Source organism: Balearica regulorum, chromosome 1 (genome assembly GCF_011004875.1).
Source record: "Balearica regulorum gibbericeps isolate bBalReg1 chromosome 1, bBalReg1.pri, whole genome shotgun sequence".
Taxonomy (NCBI): Eukaryota; Metazoa; Chordata; class Aves; order Gruiformes; family Gruidae; genus Balearica; species Balearica regulorum.
The window spans coordinates 122,145,070-122,169,261 of record NC_046184.1 but is presented as its reverse complement, the minus strand read 5'-3'; the positions used below and the strand labels follow the sequence as shown (position 1 = coordinate 122,169,261).

The window sequence follows — 24,192 nt, the reverse complement described above, 5'->3', positions numbered from 1 at the left end:
TCCCGCATGGAACTGCACAACGTGACTATGTCAGATATCTTTAAGAAAAGGTCAGAAATACAGCCACCAGGATTTGCTTAAAAACAGCTAGCCTAACACTTTGGGGGCAGGACGACAGTCTAGAGAACCTCTTATGTACCACACAGTTCTTTCATTTTCAAGCCTTCTATTTGTAGGTCATCACTCCCATCATCACCTTCCAAGTCATGCAGCAACTCTGTAAGGTTTCTTGGGCCAATTCATTCTTAAACTTTGCTTCATCCATCTGAGCCATAAAACCAGATTTTCTGTCCTGTGACTGTTGAACTTCTAAGATACCACTATTTGTGCCAGTAAATCACTTGATTTAAATCTTTACTGCTCATCAGCCTTTATGAGCAATACAAGTTATTCACAGAAATTAGTTGATGATGATGTTTTGGCATTATGAACTGAAGCCACTATGATTACATTTATCATGTGTGTAGGAGACAGAAGTATTTAGATATATACCCCACCTCAGTCTGCCCATCTAGTAGCTTAGTTTAACTTTTTTTGGTGCTGAGAATTGTCAGTGAGATATTTAAAGCAATATTAACAGCCCACCACAAGCTTATACATGTGCCACATCTCTTACACATGTATTTTGAGAAGGGTTTCTTCTTTCTTGCAAATCCCAAGGAAACAAGTAACATCAGTTCAGCTTTTCAGCTCCTGCTGTGGTAAGTAATTTGTAAGAACAAATCAAATCAGACATAATAGCCAGATCACCCCCTCAGGAAAACTACTTCAGTCATATTACACTGCATTTCTAACAGGTATAGGTGCAGAAGGACTATCTGCAGTACTACAGTTACAGATGGGTGAACAAAATGTTTCTGTATTTATATAGAATGGCTTCCATGTAAAGAATCCAGTTTTCAAACCTCAGCACAGGAAGAATATGAAGGGGGAAAAAAATTAGCTTACTGCTCAAAGAACTGCAGTCAAGACAAGTAAACTAAAGGGCAACTCCTTTCCTTTACTACATAATAAATGTAAAATATCTTCAGAGATTGAAAACAAGTATCCTTGGCTATTAAAAGCTTTCCCCAAGTTAAGGCTATCTAGAGGTATAACAGCTAACCCCCCAAAAAACCAATTCCTTGGCGGGGGGGGGGGGGGGGGGGGGGGGGGGGGGGATAAATAAATAATGTTCTAAGACAGTGAACCACAGTACTACCAAAAGCTTAGGGAAAAAAAAATAAGTCTATTCAGACATTGAAATCACCTATGTAATCTAACCAGTCCAAGATACTACAGGACTGGGGGGCCACACCATGCGTTCAAAGTTTCCATAGGTCAATGTAGCTATTATAACTATTTCTGATCTCCCTCACTCAAAAAAACAATTTGGTTGGAAAAAGCTCTCTTTTCCAGGAGGTGGGTGTGCATATGTGCATGAAACAAGAGGCAAATGTGTCATGCACCAGCACATTGTCTAAGAATATCAAAATTAACAAGGAGTCCAGAATTTGCTGCTGTTATCTGACAATTCTGGGTAACACTATTCAGTGCTGCTGTATCACACAGGCAAGCATCTCCACATGTACATGCTGTCTTGACATCCACACAATCAAAATATTTTACAGAATCCATCCATCACTGAAGTGCTACTAAACAACTGAATAAACCAGGGACAGAAATGAGCCAGCCAAGTAACCCCTTCAGCATCTAAGATGCCAGCTGACACAGACTACAACTATCACCATAAAAAAAGACAGTTTTATGCATTTCTCATGTCTGCCCTTCTCTACATCAGTCAAAGCACCACCACTTGCAATAATTAAAGTCATTATGATACATAGCAAGATTTACTTGTGGCAGTTTTAATTTCAGATTTCCCCCCCCAGCATTTTGTAATTCCAAGTGTTTTCTTTTTAGAACAAATATTTTCGTTACATATGCTCACAAAAATCAGACAGCAAAAGCTTACTAACAGAACAAGCGTAAAATGTGGTTTTGCGTGAGATCATATACTACAAAACGTAAGGGTTTTTTTTAATGAATAAACTGGAACAGTCAACAGTATGACACAAACCAAAATACAAGTAACAGACATGATCTAAACAGAATTAGACTGGAACATGTTTATTTAATTCCTGAAATTTTAGTTTATGCTTAAATCAGTCAGCCTTCACCTCATACAAGTATTTCAAAACAGGTGAGTGAAACCCAGTGGGAGATGGCTGATCATTTTATTAACAGACAACAAATCAACTACAGTTCAATTTTTTTTTTCCCCCCCAAGCTTTGACTATTTAAGCAGAGTAGTATGTGCTTTTTATTTTCGGGAGAGCGAGGGGAAGGGAGCGGGGGGACCTCTGGCAAGAATGCTAACCTTATGAATTCTTCCTCTGGAATTTTAATTGGTAAATCTATAAGTAAAAACGTACCCAGCTGCAGGGAGCTGCTCCCCAGCCCCACCACAGTCGCAGGACCTCGGAGCCATTTGCTCAAGCTGCAAGCAGAGCACTTTCCTCAGGTGGCATCCAGCCTCACCTGAGCTAAGAAGATGACTGCGATGGCAGAAGTTGGGTTACCTTCTTCCCGATTTGCAAAGGCATAGCGCCTCTAGAAGACATGCTTATCTCAAAAATCTATTCTTTTTATTGCTTCTCTTATTAGACATTTCCTACTCGTTTTTGCAATAAATTTAGCTACACAACAGCCTTGAGCTCTATTTTTACATACAGCATTGTTCAAAGAGCTTCCGAAAATTGTATTAGGAAAGAGAGAAAGGCCTTTGAACAATTAAGACAAGCTTCACAACAGAAATATAATCTCAACACTAGGCAGTTCCTTTTTGGAAAAGTCTTCGTACTGGGAACCGAGACAGATGAAAACAAGAGATTTAAAAATAAGAAAGCCAGTGTTTTATGCATCAGAACCAACCGAGAAGGGCATACCCTGCATGACACCTTTTAACCTGTAACCAAACTGCTTCCTAAATGCATCTTGAAGGAGTTACAGCTCAAAAAGAAAAGTAAAAATAAAGCTCACAAAACTAAACAGCAGCTTTGAAACAGAAGTTACAATTCCCACATAGTATATCCACTCTTTATTGACTAATACGCGAGGTCTACAATGTATTACAGGCACTACTGTTTCCTATCTGACTTGCAGGCAGTTTTCACAGCAACAATTAACGTACCGTATTCAAACAGAAATGAAAGGAACTTTTTTTCTATATGCTCCCACAGTGACTTGGTTTCTTCAGAGTTTTTAGGATCACACTATATTCAGGAGCCTAGTAAAAACCAATCTTCTGAATAGCACTATATTTCTACCTTGAAGAGAGTCACGTCTCCGAGCTACATCACTGTTGGTTTTTTTTTTTTTCCCCTGAATACTTAAGAGGAAATTAAGTAACAGGCACGTGGGAAGTTACATCTAGTTTTAACACGCAGAAAGCAAGCGATTTTGCCACGAAGGTGCCTAGCTAGCGATTTAAAGTCACTTCGGTTTCCACGTACGAAAAAAAAAAAACCCCAAAAAACAACAAACCCAACCAAAAAAAAGCCCACCAAAAACCCAAAGACCAAGCAACCAGCCCACGACAGCCCAGCCCGCGGCCCCAGCCCCGACCCCCGCACGCCCGTTACCGCGCACCTGAGCGCCGCGACCCCGCTCGCACTTTCCCGGGAAGGAGAAAGCAGTTCACCGCGACGAGGAAGTCGCGGCCACACGTGCTGGAGTTACTTTTATCCACGCGGGCTTCCGAGAAACGTCTGAGAAGCTTCCCCCCCCTCCGCGAAAAGAGAAGAAAAGCGGGGAGGGGAGAGCCAGGAGACCCCCCCCTTCCCTCCCCTCCCCTCCCCGGCACTCCCCCCCTCCAGGTGCGCTCGCCTCCCCGCCAGCGCTCACCGGCGCGGCTCACCGGGAGAGCACGGCCGCGGTACGGAGCCCGGTCACGCCGCCCTCGGCACCCGATCGCGGGCCAGACGATCCCCCCCCCCCCCGAGCGGGCGAAGCCGCCGCCGCCGCCGCTCCCCACTCACCCGTGCCGAGCGGAGCGGCGCTTCCTGATGACAGGCGGCTCCTGTGCGCCCCGAGCCCCGCCGCGGACGCCGGGCCAGCCCCGCCGAGAGGCGGCCGCGCTGCTGGGGCGGCGAGGGCTGTCGCCGAGCACCGTCCGGCGGCGGACAGAGCCCCGCGGCCCCCGAGCGGAGCCCGCAACCCGCTTGGCCGCCCCAGCGGCGGAGAGGAGCGGGACCGCGGGCCGAGCCGGGAGCGGAGCGGGGCTGCGCGCCCGCCACCGCCGCACGCCGCTCTTATAGCGACCCGCCAATTAAGGACGGCCAATCGGCGGGCGGCGGCCACGTGACGGGGCAGTTCCAATTACCGCGGAGAATTTTCTGAATTAGCGGGGTTACACAAAGGACACTCATTGAGGGGGAAGGAAAAAAGGGCAGCGAGCGGGAACGCCCAGCCGGAGCCTGCTGGTGATTTAAAGCAGGAAACTCCCTCGCCTCACACAGACACGGCCGCATTCAGCACCGGCCAGCATCTCCGCGGGAGGAATGTCTGGCGCACATTACGCTAATCCTCGCCCCCGAGGTTGGGTTTACACAGCCATCGCGGCCATCGCCTCGCTCTCTTTCCTCTGCCAAGGCGCTGGACGGTGGGGGGAAAAAAGCAAAAAAAAAAAAACAAAAAACCAAAAAAAACCACCACCAAAAAACCCAGCACCTCCTGCCTCACCGCGGAAAGAAGCCCCGTTTGTTACATAGATGTATATTTTCCAACTACAAGTTGGAAATGGCTTGCGAAGCAAAGGCTGGCGGTGACCGGTGTGCCGGCACAGCTCTGAAAAACTTTTGCGTGCAAAGTCAATCAAAGCAAAAAAAAAAAAAAAAAGAATTACTGAAAGGTGTTGAAGAATTAGCAATTACCAGCTTTCCGTGCCAGAAGAGACTCCCGCAAGAAAAATGCTCCGGTGCTAACTTACGCTTTACGTTTTATTGTTCTGAGGAATTGCCACGAGAAGAGATGACTAGTACCTGAGAAACAGACTCTCACTTAAAAGCAACGCTGAAAGCCTCACCTGCCCACAAACCCTCAAGGAACACAGGCCAACCCCTCCAAGGGCCTTCAGCGCCCGTCTGAGCCGCGCCACGCTTCGCCTCCGTTTTCCTCCCCTAAAGAAACGCATGTGGCCACGAACATCACACGGGCACAGCAAACGCCGTCCGAGGCGCAACCGGAACAACGGCGAGGCTGCCTGCCACTGACAAGTCATGCCAATCCCAATTTATGGGCAGGAAAAGTATGCCAGGACAAACCAGTCGAGATGACTCAAATCGCCTCTCCCCCACCCTCCTGTTCCACAGAACAACAGTCCTCTTTAGCAACGGGGAGTAGGACCTCTTGGAGGAATGACTCAAACCTGGTCTGGGGGTAAGGGGAAAAAACCCAACAGAGCAGAAAACACCTAATCCCCCTATCCCCCCTTTTCACATCATATCAATTAGACACACAACAACTGTCTTGAGGTAATAAAGGCAATAAAGACAAAGAAATCTAGTTTTACCGCAAGATAAGTTTACTGAGGTCAAACCCAAGGGAAAACTAATCTAACCACATTTTCAAATTGTTTGGAATATTCCATAGCCCAATGAAACCATAAAATGACAAAAACATCCTATCCTAGAATAGCACGAGGATAACAAAAAAATGTTATGTTTAATTAAAGGCAGATGACCTAATAAAAATTTCACACTCGCCCTGTGCGCATGTAAAACTCAGTATCAGTTTTTCATCTATTGCAAACTTTTTTAAAGAAAATGATCACATGTTTTCACATTTAGGTGGTGTTTTTTAATCTTTGATTACAGTGATTTGATGAGAATAAAGATATCTGAATGCTTCAAAATTTGTCTTTATTCTGTCATAGGCTTTAAGCCAGTAAGTGATTTTAAGTAAGAGATAAGTCATATTAGCTCATGGAGATTTACATCTTCCATCTTCTTGAGGGACAGTGAATAAATCTCTCTCAAAATGGCCATGGGTTTTCTACTAACACAAAAAATGGCAGATGAACTGCCCGCTCTTACTGGAAGTTTAATGATAGATAAAAGAATTGAAGAAGAGATCTAGGACAACAGGTATAGCTGAAGAAATTAGGGACTGGAAAGCAAATCAGCCAACACCTCTCTGATGACTTTTTAAATGCGAGCATTATCTCCATCTTGAAAAAACCTGCGGCTTCTCCTCAGGTCCTGCAATTGGAAGATTACTCCAGAAGTCACTTCTGAAGGTTTGGAACTGTTTTCCCCCAAATTTCCAACCTAACCTTATTCAGGGCCAGCTGTTGGCACAACTGATCAGTATTGTCCTCTCTTTTCTAAAACAGCTCTTCTCCTTTTCCTGTGCTACATCACAAATGCCCTCAGTCTTCCATTCTGCAGCTTGTTGGTAGACAGCAGTCACATCTGCCTCCAACTCATGATATTTAAGCCTAATGATTTTATCACGCTTCAACTCTGAGCTCTTCCCAAAGCATTTATTATGAAGTCCTTCATGAAATAATTTAGATTAAAACAATCAAATTATTTTACTGTTCTTTTTTAATGGAAACTGTGACTCAGATGAGCCAAACATAAAATATTCCACCGAAGTATTCTATGTATAGCATTTGTGTAAATTCGTGTGGCTGAAGCCAGCCAAATAACATAAGTACTCCATAATGGAAAAGCTGATTAACCATTATAAATACCTCAGAAGTACATTTTAAGGTAAATCCTCATAATATCCCTGTGAAACGGTACACTTTAGTCTCCTTTAGAAAATGAGAAAACAGAGGCCAGGAATACTTAAATGACTTGACCAACATCACAGAAGTTTCCATCAGGAACTGAGTTGCACCTGAGGAACTCTTGGCTCCCTGTCCCACGCCGCATCTCCTGGAGCACGCTGTGCATCTCGTTCCAGCCAGTGCTGAGCTACGTGATCTGCAGCCACCTTCTACGTGGCCAAAACATCACATTCAAAAATTACAGCAGCTGGTGTCTAATAGGATAAGATGTGCTTGCATTGTTGATCTCATTGTTGAGAAAAGACTTTTTTGGTAAAATCAGTATATCTTATGGTGACAACATTTTGGCCTTTGTTAGAGGGATGAGGGTCAGAGGCTGAGACTTTTGTCCTGCTGCAGCAAAGGAATGCCGAAAGGCGCATCACTGAATTGCTGGCAGCGATGGTCTAATTTCAGCAACTCGGCTACGCAAGCACGACTGACGTTCAGCTACATTCTGCCTGTCGTACCTCTGGGAGAGGGGTACTTCATTTCAACACAGAAACCCAATCGGACCAGGAAGGGGGAGAACGGGGACTGTGAGAGGGAAGGCACTGTTCTCATCCTACTCCATGCACCCTCACAGACAAAAGCACCCACCTATAATACTACGTTTTTCTCTGTTGACTATTTCCACAGTAGACCTGTTTTTCTTTATTGTTCCAGCAGAACCTGTTTCCTGCTGTACTCAGCAATTCTCCTCTCCCAATAGGGAAGTATCCGTATTTTTCCCTTTGACTTTCTCACCTTTGTGTCTTGGCCCAAACATGGGGGGTAAATTGCCTGATTCCTTTTAAGATGCTTGCCATCGGTATGGGATGCAGGGGCCATCCAGTTGATGACACAGGCAGGAGAGCCTGTTCCAGTGGAGGCTTCAGCACCCCACAGTGCTGCCAAAGGCCACCACCTACCACACCTTAGGAACGCCTGCTGTTCCCTAGGGAGTCAGACAGCCCAAGCTAGACAGCTCTCATCTTGCATAAAGCAACGATGCAGGAGAGGAAGAGGAAAAGGCCACAAAGAGACCACGCGGGCAGACCAATGTCCCCTCTCCAGGTCAAGTTTATTCACGACAGGACTTTGTGACTAGGACTCAAAATATGGAAGTCACCTCAAGACTGGGGAAAAGAGCAGACGCTCCATCCTTGGTGCTTCCCTGAGGAAGGGAGTGAGCTCCACAGCAAGCTGACACCACCCTAAATGCTAATTGCACTGAAGGCCCTCCTCTGCCGGAGGGGAAAAGCCCAGCCCACAGGGAAGCACCCAGCATCACTGGGACGTGTGAACTAGGTAGATAGTAACAGACCATGACACGTGCGTATATATCCATAGTTTCCTTACAGTACTGATACAGAAGCAGAGGATGTTAGGACAGGAAGAAGAAAAGAATTTTCTCTTTTCTCCCCTATTATACATCCCCTTTCTTTTTCTTGGGATAATTCTTGCCTTTATTGAAAAAGTAAAGCTCACAAGCACAGAGCTAGTGAAACATGCATCATTCAACTAGTAAGTTAATCTTTTCTGGGTAAACAAGTGATCTAGGCTCTGAGAATCTTTTTTTAAAAATCCTCTTTGATACACTGAAAGTACCACCTATTTGCCTCTTCTAGTAAGAGTGGAAGGGCTGCATTAGAGTGCTTGGTTAAAAATACACTTTCCCACCAACTTATGCAAGTTGTGGTACCTACTGTGACTGATTCATAGCATCGGTGTGCATGAAGTCCTCTGTGCTCAGTGCTATATACATAAACACACGTGTCAACTTTCAGAGGCGCTGAGCTGCTTCTAATTTCCACTGGGATTGTTGGACTGCATCACCTCTACATACCAGATCTCCGTAAACATGGCTTTTTCATGTATAAAACATCTCCTTTGAATGCTTCTAGTGTCTGATCACAGAACTTGAGCTGTGTTCAGCCTTCGGCTCTTAGAAATCGTGCCTTGTCAGATACAATGGTGAGCTGAACCTGAACATTCGTACTTCCAGCAGTAGGTGAAGACAGAAGATTGCCATCATCCACACAAAGAGGTATCTGACCCGAGCTGTAGGAAACAGGGCACACTGCTATAAGTTCGTGTAATGAAAGCAGTGCAGCTTTTATCTCTTCTTGGGGAAAAGCTGGCTAAGGTCTAAAACTGAGATCATTAAGACTAATTAAGAAAAAGACAAAAATATTATTAAACTCTTCTGGTACTCTATGTCAAGAAGACTCCCTATAAAAGGTTTCCTCAAAAATCTTTTTTTTTTTTTTTTTTGAAACACAGACTTATGGATACAAGAACTTGAGTAATTTTAGCATTGTTTGCTGCAGCTTTGCTAAACTGCTTAAAGCAAGCACGTCTCAAGACCAATGCAGTCCTGTTGTCTGCTAAAGCAACATGAAAAACAGAGTACTGCTGCTGCCTCCATACCACTTGTGAAAAGGAAGTCTTATTAGACTCGTATCAACATAAGTAATACGGCAGCCTGAAGAAGGATTTCATTTGCTCTGTTTTTAAAGAGCTACTCAACTTTTTCAGACTACAGTGACATAAATACAGTGGGTGAGGGTGGGGGTGGTTTGGGTGGGAGAAGGGGAGGATGGAGGAGGACAGGGTTTTATGCCAAGAGCTGAATCATAACCATGTGAGTAATTTTGCTTTTTTTTTTTTTTTCTTAAGGGTATGAATCAAATTAAATTTGTTTTGCTGTGGGTGAAGGAAGAGAGAATATAATAGCATGAATCAGAGCTATCATCAAATATGTGGCACAGACTAAAAATTAATTACAATTACTGCCTTCTTGTAAAAAAGTTTCTGCCATAAGATGCAGCAATTTTGTTAATCAATATAATCCATTTAAAAAATTCTCAGGAATTAAAACCTTTCAGTTACTTTCCTCTTCCTTTTAATTTTTTCCTATTGTAATAGGAAAAGATTAGCACCTTTAAACAAAATCTAGCTTAATCTCTTAGATGCCCTTTTGCTCCAGTGGCAAAAGAACTGCTGCTTTAGACATCAGATAGATAGATATTAGACTACATGTAATTTCATCAGTTGGGGCTAGCTTGAGGATGAAAGTCCGTGGAGTACATGTTTTACCACTTTAGCATAGACAATTTATTAGGTATTTTAATAAAGACAACTTATTTAATGAAAAATGCCAACAGAAAACCACTCAATATCTCTTTAACTTTTCCTGTAAGAGTGAGATAAAGTTGTGGAAAAGTGTGTGTTAGACACTGGATTTTTTTTCACATTGGAATAGCTATGAAAGTATGAGATACTGGGAAAACTGTAAGGGGCTCAGAACATAAAATCTCTTTCTAAAGAGACCAACATAGATAATTGGAAACAAAACCATGCATTATTAATTATTAGCTAGATAGATAACCAAGGACATGCGGGTTTTTTTGTACTAGGTAAAAACCCATCGATTTTGATAACTGAAAAGGTAGAGAGTCTTTGCCTCCAAGTTCCTAGTACACAGCAAACAGTATTTAATTCATTGTCTGAAAAATGCAATAAAGCTACAGCAAGACATCATTTGGAATCAATTCCTCCTCCTAAACAACTCCAGATCTTTCCCATAGTAATTCACTTGCACGTGCCCAGCAAAAATCTCTGTAGAAAGGACGAGGATACAGCGTGTTTCGGGAAGTCAGCGGAACCACGAGCCTTAAAGACGCGATTCCCAGACAGACAGAAAGCTTTTGTGGAGACCTCCACAGCTGCTGTGACTTTCCAGTGGTGTATGCAGGGGAAGGAAGAAAATGGAAGATGTCTTGGGTAACCTGAGCCCAGTCCCAAGAGGAATAATGTGTGCGTGCGTGTGTTTTACAATCCCCATTCAAACTGGCCTGTGAACAGGAAGCCAACACCTGCTCTGGAGCAAGGTCTTACCCTCACCCCACTCTTACACCAGCTGAAGGTCGCAAGCGGTGACTGGGGTTCCTGCCTGCCGCCAGCTGATGCGACCCCATCGATGCTCATGCCACCGTGCAAGCCAGCTTCATTCCTGTTGACGTCTCCTAGCGGTCTTCAATAACAGTCAATCCATCACTTAAAAACCAAAACTAAATGGGCACTTTAGAGACCTGGCAGACAGATGGTCTGCCCACGGGTGGTCAAAAAGTTTCACGGCCAACAGCACGTGAGAGTTCCCTCGACTCCTCCTTTGACCGTGGCAAACATTAAGTTTGCTGGCCAGACAACCTCCTTGCTACCTTGTGGAAGTTGTTCCTCCCTTTTTTCAGTCTCACTCAGTACCCAGTTTCACCCAAGCCTCAGTCAGTTGCCAGGCAGTAGGAAAGCCCAGCCAAACTATCAGTACTTGCTGAGAGGCATGTTCGAATATGTCTCGCCTGGATTATCACAGCCTTAAAAGCATCTCACAGTGTTACCTTACATGCAAGACATATGCAAGGGGGAACTCAGCAGACTGCTTTGCAATAAAACACCCAGGTCTCAAGACTCACTACACAAATCGCATCCACTGGAATCACTCTGTAAAACACAGGAATAGAAACTCCAACGAACCTCCAAAGCCCCTCAAAACATAGCAAGAGAAACTCGCCTGCAAAGAAATCAGTGCCACTCTGTAGCCACCAGTTTTTTGAGATTGCTTATGGGTGTGGTAGTATAATAAGCATATAAGAAATTTTTTCTTTATATTCACAATCTCAAGGAAAGTCAATTCTCCCCCACTTTCCCCAAGACAAAAATCACTGATATTCCCTAATTATAGCTTTTTCTTGCAATGAAGAGTAAGTTCCAAGTAGCAATAAAATGCAAGTTGTCAGAAGTTACCCAGAGAAGATGCTGAATATCTTATTCAAGGACAAGCCAGCATCTTTACCATTATCTGTGCTTTGTCAGTGGTCATCGTTATTTCTAACATAACAATATAGATTACCACAAGTCGGTTTCTTTTACATTTCTGGTTAAATTATTTCTCAGCTACTGTGCATAAACCATACTTCTCAAATGCTCCTGCTCCTTATTTTGGCATATGATGGCAGAGCTTAGCAGAACTGCTAACTTTCCTCCAGAAGATATACACTGCTCGGTAAAGTTAATTCCCAGCTTTCTACAGCAAATAGCTGCCATTTCTTGCAGGTGTTAGACAGATAGCTTCAGAAAGGGAAAGAACACTTTTCTCTGGCAAAAAAATATATCAATATAGCTCAGAGCAGCAACATTCCCAGCCACTAAGTAGAAAGCTCTCAAACCCCGGTCCCAGATACTAATCACATTTTGAATATTATTATATATAATATAATATATAATTTTGTATGTTTTAGCTACAAGGCTTTAAACTAGTTGCTACAGAGTATCTTTGCTACCTGCTCTTCTCAACTCAGTGTCAAATTCAAAAGGTAGCTTGGTATCTAGCCACTTTGGCTACAAACATAGATTAAGAGTAGAGAGTAATTTTTATCCAAGTACAGAAAAAGAAATACACTTATGCACTTGGCAAAATCATTAGGGATTTGTCTAAACACCACAGATTTTGGTAGAAAACCTCCTGTAAGCTCAATGGCTTGAAATTAGTACATACATTACTAATACTTATTTACTTCAATGGCTTAAGAGATATTTCTGACAGTAGTTATTAAAAACTGAAATTCTGTTCTACTTTCAAAAAAGTCCCACATTCTGTACATTTCTAGAATTGCTGAAACAGTTCAAGAAAAACTGATGGGAAATTCCATTTGAAAATGCCAACACTTGCAAATACAATTTGAAGCATGGGATGGGAATATGATCAAAAACAAAGTGCAAACAGTTCTCCATGAGTATATAATTTTCCTCCACAGGACTGGAGAAACAAAATATAGGAAGGTTGGGTGGGGGGGGAGGCGGGGAATGTGCGAACAACTGAGGAAATCACAGTTGTAGTCAAGAACACAATACACCACTAAACTTATAATAAAATATAGATTTCCTTCAGAACTTATAGGCACAGCACAGCTTTGGGTACACACTATTGCTTGCTCTCCACTATAAATTCTTTTTCCTGCCTTCTTAACTTTAAAGGGCAGTCCAGGACTATGATTTTTTTGATGATTTAGGAATGGATGCACATGTGAGTATTTAAATTACCCCATGATTCCTGGAACCTGTTATTTGAAAATTGTTTTAAGGCATGTTCCAGGAGAGGTCTTTAAACAGAAGAGAGGCAATTCTGATCTTGCACCTTATACACAGCTAACAGGAGGCATTGGACTTGCATGGATTACTGAAGGCAGTGCAGGCTAATTCACGTGTGTACAATGGTTTCTGTACCCCAGAATTACATCCAGAGGAGGGTCACAATCTAAATAAACACAAAATAAATTTCACACTTCCTAAATTACAAGGCAAGTTTTATCAGTGTTAGACTGTAAGCTTCTTGGGTCTGAGACGGTCTTGTCTGTCTCTCCTGTAGAGCATTAATCATGTTGTGGGTGCTTACAGCTAATAAGATGCATGTAAATCTATTCTGATGTGGTTTTTTGCCACTTCAGACTAGAGAAGAGTCACACACAGAGACATACTCTTACCTCTCTACCTAATGATACACTAATGTGCCTAATTGGAAAAAAAAAAAAAAAAAAAAGCCCTGATAGGAATAGAAAGACTTTGTGTTTGTTTATGCCACCCAGACAGAGTCTGTGGCTATACATTGCAAATAGTTGGCAGAACCTAAACCGCAAGTATGCAGCAGCACTGTGAGTAATAAAGATAATGTTTGTATTTTGTTTATGAAAAGCCCTAACCAACACACTAAAACGAATGTACTGAAACCAAACAATGCTCAGATCTTTAGGAAAACTTCAGAGGATCCAAATCATGTAATTTAATCACTTTGTTCTTTAACAATCTAAACATCACTCAGCATTTACAAGCAGTAATTCCATATAAATTCTCTAAGCTGAAAAATAGGATGTAACCAGTTGCCCTTGTCTATCCCAACTATTAAAGTTTAAACAAATCAAGCTCTATTACTGAGGCAAAAATAATTAAAAAAAAAAAAATTAAAAAATTCCCTTGCCCCAAAGGACAAGAAATGTTATATTGCCTGGCAAACATGGAATTCCTCCATATCTGGAGTCACGTGAAATGCGTCGGTATCTCATAGTTACTCCCTTGTGACTTTGACAACACACCAGTACTTTTGCAAGGAGTGCATGGATAAGAAATGTATTTTGTACTTCTCATAAAAACTAGAATTCAAAAGATTTTCATACTGAAGAAGAAAGAGTAATAAGAAAAGGAGAGCTGCTGAGGTAAGCCTTCTTCCTAGAAGATAAATTTCCAATTTGGCTCAATATTGGATGCCAGATCAAAATGTTATTATTGACAAGCTTGCTGTTTTTATTTAGGACAATTTAAATAAATTTTATTTCCAGATTTACACAGTGTTCTCACTTGCCAAAGGCTGGTGAGAAAGAGCTTCATGTCACATGAAAAATAACAGCAGGTTTCCTGTCTTTCTCTTCATCCATCCTTCTCCTTAATTCTGGAGCCCCTTTGAGAACAGGGGTATATTCAAGCCTCAGGAACCAGCGCCCTCGCTGCCTGTACGGGGCTCAGCTGCCAGGGACTTCAGAAGGGAATCCCCTTTCCTGCATGCAGGATTTGCAGGGTTAGGAGGCAGGTTTATAGCTCCCCCAAAGTAATTCATCAGTTCCCTTATCCAACAGCACGTTTTGGACTGTGAGCAGATTGCATTAGAGAGTAACTGCAGGGTGGCGCGGCGTTGTTCGTTATGACCAGTTAACTAACAACGCTCACATCCCACTAAGCAGGGCTGCGTTTTCACCACCCTGTTAACGTGCTCCCAGCAACTCTGTCAAGGCTGAATTCCTTGACCATACGCAAATCAGAGACACTTTGAGATTCCCCTAACTAGCAGACAGATGGAAAGTCAAGGATCCAGCCGGTTCCTGCCCACAGGGCGCACTAGAGGCAGCCTGGACAGCTGTGCATCACAGACTGTCCCTGAAAAACGTTGACCAAAACTGCCAACACATACCTTACAAGGCAGTGAAGCAGAGCCTGGTCTATAATACTACTTTCTCAAACCCCTATGTGTCACATAAGTATTCAAAAAAACCCAGCATAACCATCCCTGCAAGAAGTTGCCCAACAAAATGTGGGGAGCCTGGCTCGGAGAACTCCCAACCAGAGCTCACCTAGAAGAGACAGACTTAATCCAAGCCCACAGCCAGCTTCCTCCAGCACACAGCTGAGATGTTTAGTTCCCCAGTCCATGGTCCTGTGCTTCCACAAGCAGCCCAGACTGCTCTGCAGATGCTGCCAACCAAGAATCAAAACCAGGGTTGCCAGGTGACCCAGACCTGCCCAGAAATCAGGTGCTTAACCAGGGATGATACCGGCCTACTGTTATCTGCCCGAACAGCCAGCTCTGGGTACATCTCATCGTTTTATACCTTGACTGCTATGACATGCGACTACAGCTAAAAATCTGCTCTGGTAGAACCTCTTTGCTAGCAAAAAATGACCACAAATGACATCTTGAAGAGCTACTCCCACATATGGGGAAAAGCCCAAGAGAAATTTTCACTTCCAAAAAGCACTCTAGCTATACTAAATCTTCTGCTCTAAGCCAGCTATCTTATCCTAAGGAAAATGTTCTGGAGAGCTGGCTATTAAGTGCTTGGAGAAAGAGTGGAGATTGCCTTATCCTCATGCTATCTGCTCTGCAGTCACCACTGTTTGGGAGGTTGGGTTGGCTAGGTCTTTGCTTACTGGTTTTCCCAGGGAGACCCTCAGCAAATATGGCACTGGAAGATAACATCCCTTGTCTGCTTATCACCTCTCCCCCACCAAGGACAATTGTGAAACACTTCTATGGAAATCCTATCAACCTGTAGCTGAAGAGAAAGGACCAGCATGGGATGTGTGTGTGTGTGTGTGTGTGTAGGAGAGACCACGAACAGCAGAGCAGCAACTAAAGGCAAAAAAACCCTCCAGGAGTAATCAACAGGCTTTCAAGGATGACTTCCCTGCTTCCATACCCCTAACCTTTCCTTTCTTTTATGCACCCAATCCCTTTTTAAAGGGAGCCATGCCGCAACCGCTACTGCAATTAAATTGACAAACCTGAATCATTCCTTAAGCCACTGGGAACTCTGTACAATCTTTGAAGCATTTGTCTGGCTGGTACTCCCAAAAGCGCCTCCTTGGTAACTTCTCATCAAAGCTTTTTAAGCTCCCTGTTTGCTCAACTGCCTAAAGATCTCATTCACAGACCTCCACTGGGAAACTGCGTGCAAACAGTTACTAAATCCTTCAAAAGCAGACTAAGAGCAACCAGCGTATCTTCTTTCCTTCATGTTAAGGACATCATCAGTTCTGTTATTGAATGCCCCTTGCCCCCAACACTCAAATCACTCTCTTTCACAAGGGAAATCCTTCAGTTAAATCCCTCCCAAAGCCAACTCCAGGCATCACTGCACATGCAGCATCAACACTCGGTCCTCACCTGCGCCGGTGGCCATGAAGGGCATGCTGGCTACAGATTCAAAACCTACCCATGAAGAAAGTTTGCACATGTAGTTAGACCAAGAGCTCTGCTTCCACCTTCCTGCCCCACAACAGTCTTCCAGTGACACAGATACAGTCAAGTTTGGCAAGAGTATACCGCACGCCCAGGAATCTTTTGATTTCCTGCAAGCTCCGACTGTCCTGCATTTAAGTCCAGGACAGCTAACCACTTACACGCCTCCACAAATACACATTCTCGGAAGCAGGTTAGATTAAAAATATACTATAACAAACTTATTTTTAAATACGTCTGCTCAGTCCAGACTGAAAGACAAGTGGTGTTGGTACATTAAAGTATCCCTGTTTGCACTGTAGCTTAAAAATACCTGATGCATTGCTATTTTGCACTATTGTGTCTAGAGCCGATGCCGATCGCTCTTACCTCTGAATGGACTGCACGATACTGTTCTCAGAGAAATACTACTTTATTTTTAGATTTATTTTTTTTTTTTAGTCTTATTCAAAGTATGAATGATTAGGCTATTTTCTATCTTAATAAATGATGTAAAACCTCCGGACATATGGTAGCATTTGTATACTTCCAGGCAAGCAGTGATAACTTTCAAATGTTACTTCCCCTCCTCCTCCACTACATGAAACAAATATACTGGAGCTCATTTAAATCTTAGTGACAAACACATTTAAGAGAAACTAATTCCAGTTAAAGTTTCCAAATGTCAGATGTATGTGTTAAATAATTATATTAAAAAATAAAGAGCAGATGAATTCTCCTTCTCATCATTGGTTGATAAAGTGCCTATATATTTCCAATACGGATTAAACAATTTTACGAGACAATACTTGTGCTTAAATTAGCAAGGAATAAACAAATGTCAGCTCATACTTATAGGGACATATGACAAGTATCATTCATATAACTCAACAGCTACAAGATTAGAGGATTGCTGCTGTCTCATTGTAAGTATCAATCCACAGCTGCTCCACTTTTCTTTTTCTAGTTTAAGATCCATAGCAGGGCTCAATTTTTTAATAAGGTAATGGTATAAAATGGCTGAAGACCAAGGGTAAGATTTTTCAGAAGCAGAAAGCTGACAAATCCCAAAATGAAGGTATGGTATCACAAATATCGAGGTGCTTAATTAGGACAAGAAGCCATCTCTTAATAAGACTTTGCTTGTTATTTTCCTTGGGAAAACAAAGCTGCAGTCCCTCAGCACCTTTCTGCATTTACCAGATTTTTTCCTGTTTTTGAGAAATGTGTAGGTCATCCCCAGAAGTACATAGCAGAGTTGTACTGGAACAGTTCAGGCGTCCTCTCCAATTGAATGTTATACCATCATCCATTATTACTCAAGGCTGGTCATAATGTGCCTTAACATTTATAAAGTTGGAATCTATTCAGCCTGTCCACCCAGTAGCTGACTAACTGGACGTTATTAATTGAAGAATAAGCCTAATAAAAAGGGAAAACAAAATAACCTGAACACTGCAACCCACTCTATGCCTCTATTTTCTCAAACTCAAGCCATGCTAATACTGAGTAAGTTGACAAGTATTTCACATACAACAGCTTCTAAGCTTTTTACAGAACAAAAAGAGTGACAAGTAGGCAATCAATATTATTTTGCGCTTTCCTAACTGAAAGGAGAACTCTAAATAGGCAAATGTTTTCTACTAGTTAGAGGCAAATTCTTGTTATTCCTTTAAATGAAAAAAATGCTATGTGCTTCAGGGGGAAACAGGCACCAGTAACAACAAGCTGTTCACCACTTTTGAGCCAAATGCTTGCAAAAATACCGAACACAGAACACATTCAGAGCTGCAGCAAGGCAGCAGAAGAGCTAAGAAAAATCAAACGGGAAAGAAACACATCTTTCTCCACCTTGGCCGAGACTAAAGAGAACAATTCTTACCCCAAGACGTGCACTTACAAGGCTTTGTTTCCAGAAAGTACTTTTACATGAATTTGTATGAAGTTAATGGGAAATCAAAAGCATCTGACCAAAGAAACGCTCCACTCCCGCATGGGAGCTGGGGGGTGGCGGGTTAATGCGGAGAACCTCGAGATTTTACCCAGGATTACTCCTATTTTTACAGCGAGGCACGCTATAAATTTCGAGCTCGGCTGCGAGATGACTCTAGCAGCGCTTGGCACGAACCCCCGAGGAGCGTCGTGGGCTGTATCTTTAAAAGGTGTCAGAGGAAGAGCAGATGAAATGCCGTAATCCCCACCCACCGCCGTGTCAGAGCCGCCGCTGCCCACGCACCCCACACACCCGCCGTCCTGAAACCCGCCCTGCCCGCCAACCCGCCGCGTTAGGCGATGGAAACCGGGGCTGCCCTTCGGGCCGCAGCCCGGGCCCGGCGCCGCGCTCCCCGCCGTCCTGTGAGGGGGCCGCCCCGCCCCGCCCCGCTCCGCCCCGGCAGCGCTTCCCCGCCCGGCCCCGGCCTCGGCCTCGGCCCCGGCCCCGCTCCCGCTGCGACCCGCGGGCACCGCCGGGGCTGCCGCCGCCCGCCCCCGGCAGCGTGGAAGTTCCCTTCCCCTTGGTGCGTGGCAAGGGCCCGCGTTAAAGCCTTTCACAGAACAGGCCGAAAACAAATGAACCCCAAAACACACAACAGCCGCCGCCCCCAAACAGTACATTCCCATGTTAATTCGCTGGGCTCAACTCTTTTTCCCGCCGGATAGGGTTGGGTTTTTTTGGTGGGGGGGGGGGGGATTTCCCCTCTGTTCTCAGGAAACATTTACATCAGTATCTCCAAAGCATTTTTCAGAGACCGATGAGAAGTTCTGAAAAAGAACCTTGTCTTCAAGTAAGGAGATATTCAGCTTTGGCACGTAACGTACGCCCCGTATCGAACAAGTTCCCAACTACCCACAGTGGGACGTGTTCAGAGAAAAAACTTTAACTCTGCGGCTCATTTTTCTCCAAAGGAAGAGGAATTCAGCAAGAAGGTGAACAGGTTGGACGGTGGGGAAGGCTCTTTCAATCACACCTTCAGAGTTCTCACAACAGCGCTCAGTGAAGAATCCATCCCATAGGAGACCTTTTAAATTTAGCAAACCATTGAAAGGAGTTTCTTCGATATTCTTTGGAAAAAATACACAGTCCTATAAATTTTTCACAGGAAGCGGTCAGTAAGAGGTCTCATGTAGCCATCACTCAGAACCAACTGTGCTGTTTGAACTTGAACTGATTAAAATACAATTAAAACCATAATTGCCTATTTGCAAGATTTATTGCAACGCTTCAGATCTGGCCTCTCCTTATGAGCAAACTTCCTGTAGATTTAGAGAGAACAAAACTGTATACCCTGCTCCGAAGAGAAGCGATTCCTACCCGGTAGCTCCTAAGCTTTTATTTGGAAAAGAGCAATGAGTTTGTATTACAGATGAAATGGTGAGGTTAAAGGATTACAACTTTTTTATTATGCACTGCACACTCAGATATTTAATAATTACATGAGGAAATGAGGAAAAAAACATTTGGAAAAGTGGGTCTTGAGCTTCTATTACTATGACAGAAGAGAAGATATGCAATAAAAACAGGCCTCTCTCTAAGGAAAAAAAAAATCCTTAGGAAAGCAACATCTTGAGCAGTGGCAGTGCACAGTACAAGCTATATTAACTTGTCATAATATGTTGCTTCTCTTGGTATGAATTTTGATTGAATAACAAATTGAATATGAACTTCAGAATATATAGTAATACTAAACAGCTTGGAATACAGCCCTTGGGAAAGCACCCCTAACAGGGATTTTCTGATTCCTCCTCTTGGGATGTAAATGATTGCTAGGATGTAAATGATTGCCAGCCTCAGTTGCAGGTCATCATTTTGGGGCTTACCCATACTCTTCTCTTATACACGACAAATCATAACACTACTTTTAAATAAGCATGCACACAATTAAATTCCTCGGAAAAGGTGATTCACTGTAAAGCTAGCTATGATCTGAATGAACAGAAAAAACCCCCAACGTATCAAGATCCAGTTTGCTTCATTTAAATGGCAGCTTTTTTTTCTTCATTTCAGTTTGTCTTTGCTTTCGGTGAGCGAGTACTGAGCCCTGATTTTACTGAAGAATTTTGCACATCATTAGCATCATTTACTAACTCTTTTCGTATTTCCTCATCTTTAGTCATTTTATAATATGGGACATTTATGATCCTTCTTATGGCACCTTCTGTGTTCAGGCTCAGAAAAATCTCTCTCATCAGCTTCCACAGAGTGCAATCTGCTATCGCTGGTCAAAGTGGTACATGTGGTGGCTGGGGGGGGGGGGGGAATGGCACGCTGCCAGCGACAAGTCCCATGCAAGCAGTTCCCCACATCTAGCTCTTGCATTTTACGGAGTATCCACTTTATTCTTAGGACGCTCCAAAAGTACAGAGGCATTTTACTATCAAATATAATTTCTTGCTTATCCCTTTCCCATGGGCAACTGACTGGATATTCAGACCATCAAACTGAGGTTTAGAGCATGTCCTGCAATGACAGCTTGCAATTGAAATGTAAGCGTGCTGTGGCAGGACTTTCTCTTCTGAGTAATCATTCATCAGAAAGAATGATTAAGTGTCAGAGCTCAGGACTATTTTAGAAGGTTATTACTTCTATCAATACATATAGTCATAAGAGAATTTTTTTTTTCTCCTCAACTGCTAATAGGGAAAGCAAAATTGATTTGGGAAATAGCTCACATATATCGATGTTAAATACTGCCGTGAAACATTTGATTTAGGAAGCTTTAGGCATTTCTAACATTTTGTTATAGTCTAACAGATTCTGAGAAGTTTACAGACAGCATTTCCCAGTTATCCAGCCATATTAAAGACGATTCTGCTGGTATGCTTTTTGCACCAAGACTAAATTTGGGCTGCTGACAGTCATGTCACATTTCAGTAAATATAGAGACTTAAGAGTCTTCTCTCATTGTTTTGGAAAAACATCAGTTTTCACTGGGGTGGATTTTTTTTTTTTTTTTTAGCATGACTTTGCACACAATTAATCACCACTTGCACTATATGATATCATGTCATCTGCACTGACACAGAAAACACGCATAAAATATTGGGGGGGGGGGGTGTAGTAAGAAACTAGAGGAACGTTGAAGTTGCTAGAGCATTTTCATTTTCGGGGCGGGGTGGGGGGGGAAGGCATGAAGCCCAGCACATGACTCTCCAGTTGTGAAGCCACCAACTTGGGGAAGGTGGCGGCTGCGGAGGGGGCCCGAGGCCGAGCCCCATCCCGGGGCGGGGCGGGGCGGGGCGGGGCGGTGCAGTACTGCCGGCCCTCCGCCGGGTGGCGACCCCCCGGCTCCGCTGCGAGCCCCGGGGTACGGCGAGCGCTGCGGGAGCCTCGGGGCCATCGGAGAAAGGCAGTAATTGCACTACTCGGTTTGCAGTAATAAGAACGATTTAAAGCAGTAAGCCTTCGGACTGTTTTAAAATTAAAACAGCGCAATAAACTATCAAATAATAGGTCTAAGAGGATGTTAAAGACGCAAGAAGGATTTTGCCTGGCAGTAGTAAAATTTCACGAGGTTATTCGAGTTTTAGTATGCAACTAAAGTCTTAAGAGATTCATGTGAATAATACCAAAAAGGTCTAAGCTTCTTAGTTCCTCAGAAGTGGAAAATCCTATTCCAGATTTCTGATGTCTGCGCTCGTAAGTCTGCTCATAACTAGGAAAGAGGGGAAAGAAGAGGTTTGGTTTTGAGCAACTAAAACACTGTCTGACTGAAATAGAAGTGGGATATAACACTGAAGTATCGACTGGTTTGGTGTCAAATTAAGCCTTGAAATACTTGTATAGAGATCTTACTAAAATGAGTAACAGCAGAGCCTGCCCTTTATCTAGTAATAAGAAACAAAACCAAAAAAATCTGTGGTCTTCACTCTCCAAAGTTAATAAAAACAAACTATGAGAAAATGTATAGTAAAACACTTCACTGCAATAAATATTTCATTAAAATAATGCAATTCAGCTACTCTTTCTTGAAATTTTTAAACTGATTTTATTTATGAAAGTAAGCATCCCTGTATTTCAAGGTGTTAAGAGCTCATGTTCTTGCAAGTTTACTCAGTACAGCTGTTGATGTCTTAATTCTTCTTCCACTACTCTAAGGAAAATTAAATACTGCAGATGTTATCCTTTATAACGCCACATATACAGAATCAGTTCCTCATTTGCAGACACATTATTTATTTTTTCCTACTTAGCTGCAAGGCAATCATGATCATTAGGCAGTGCCAGGGTTAAATAAACATGACCTAAAGTGATCACCAGTCAGCGGTTATTTGAAAGATATATTTTACATCAATAAGTGGAAATCTAGGAACTGCATTTGAAATATTTCAAACAAACCCCTCTCCTCAGATACAAACATATTAAAACACAAATGAAAAGGCAGAAATGTACCTGAGATTAAAATATTTCCTATCTTTGAGACATATTTGAACTGGACAGGCTACCTTGCTAGAAGTTCAAAGATGCTAGTGCCCACAGACAATCAATAAATTAAAGAAAACCCATAAATTTAAAAAAAAAAAAGAAGAAAAAAAAGAAAAATAGTCTCCAATGACTACCCAGTTATAACTAGACACACACAAAAAAAAGGAAAAAAAATCAGTACTTTCTGAAATAGTTTTATATTTACCCATTCCAGTTTTACACATCCGATCCTCTCCCATGCCGCAGCAGCGCCCATATGAGAGAATATGAACTGCCTTGTTGATGCGTGTGCACCGACAGCATTTCTGCAGCGTGCAGCCCGGACAAGCCCACCTGCCAGGAATTCCCCTAAGGACAACTGCATGAAACGTAAGAAGATTTGCATCCATTCATAAAAGATCCCTTTGCTTAAGATGAAGCCAATGTGGAACGGCTTACAGGAACTCGGGGTACTTCCAGACTTGTTACCGAATTTCTTGAGAGCCCCAAGCCTACGCAATTCCCAATTCTCAGACAGAAGAGCGCACTGAAGAGCAAGTGCCTTGTTGTTGGCCCTCACGGCAAGCAGACCGGTCTCTTCAGAGCAATCTCTGCTAACCAGTCATTATTGCCTGACACCGTTTCACTTCACTAATCTTTCCTCACCTCATGAAACCTCTTATCCTCCCATCCCATAAAAAGGGAAAAATATGTCTTGAAATCCTTTAGTAGAGAACTACTGCCAAAGACTATTTGAAACCTAAGAACGCTCTCTCCGCCATGATCTAGTACAAAAGCCAACTTCACAGTTCTTATCCCTTTCTGTAAATACAATGTTAGCACTATCAACCTCTTTGATGCTTCCTATGCTTCTTGCAATTATCCTCCCAATCTGTCACTCAAAGCTGGGTGTTTCCTCATGTGATAAAGGTCCACTGAGGTCAACAGAAGCAGTCCTCCACCTATGCCACTACCCCATTCCAGGGTCTCCTTCCCCCAGATTAAACCTCAGTTCATCTGAGCATCTAGGCGTTGGCTGTTGTTAGAAGACAATACCAACAACCCACAGCCAGCTTGTCACGAGCAGAGATGGATTTAACAATGAGAAAAGAGAAACATCACAAAATTAAGAGTAATTGGAAAGCCATGCATCTTTATACCTCTTGTGTACAGCAGCAGCATCTTATGAAACACTGCATATACTGATAGGAAAAAGTATGTCTCAAATAGTTTTTATTTAAATACTGCAAAATAGTAGACAGGAATAAGGTTAGCAATAAAATATGGAAATTTGTATGACAGCTTTTCGAAGTAAAGTCTTCTTCAACCCCAGACCACGAGGAGTTTTTCAGAGCTACAGGTGGGAGCTGGGAACACTTCCCTGTCGTTTTCATCTTAAAAACTCTTGAATGCATCTCTCAGTACGAGTCATTCAAAATTTCAGAGAGTATC

General features: G+C 42.8%; 1 long non-coding RNA gene across 1 annotated transcript in view; it reads right to left on the bottom strand.

The window, feature by feature from the left end:
- Nucleotides 1–5,933: 5,933 nt before the first annotated feature.
- Nucleotides 5,934–24,192, bottom strand: part of LOC142604762 (uncharacterized) — a 57,877-nt gene continuing 39,618 nt past the window's right edge. Inside the window, exon 4 of the long non-coding RNA XR_012838601.1 lies at nucleotides 5,934–6,239. This is a non-coding gene — a long non-coding RNA (uncharacterized LOC142604762). The remainder of the gene's footprint in view (nucleotides 6,240–24,192) is intronic.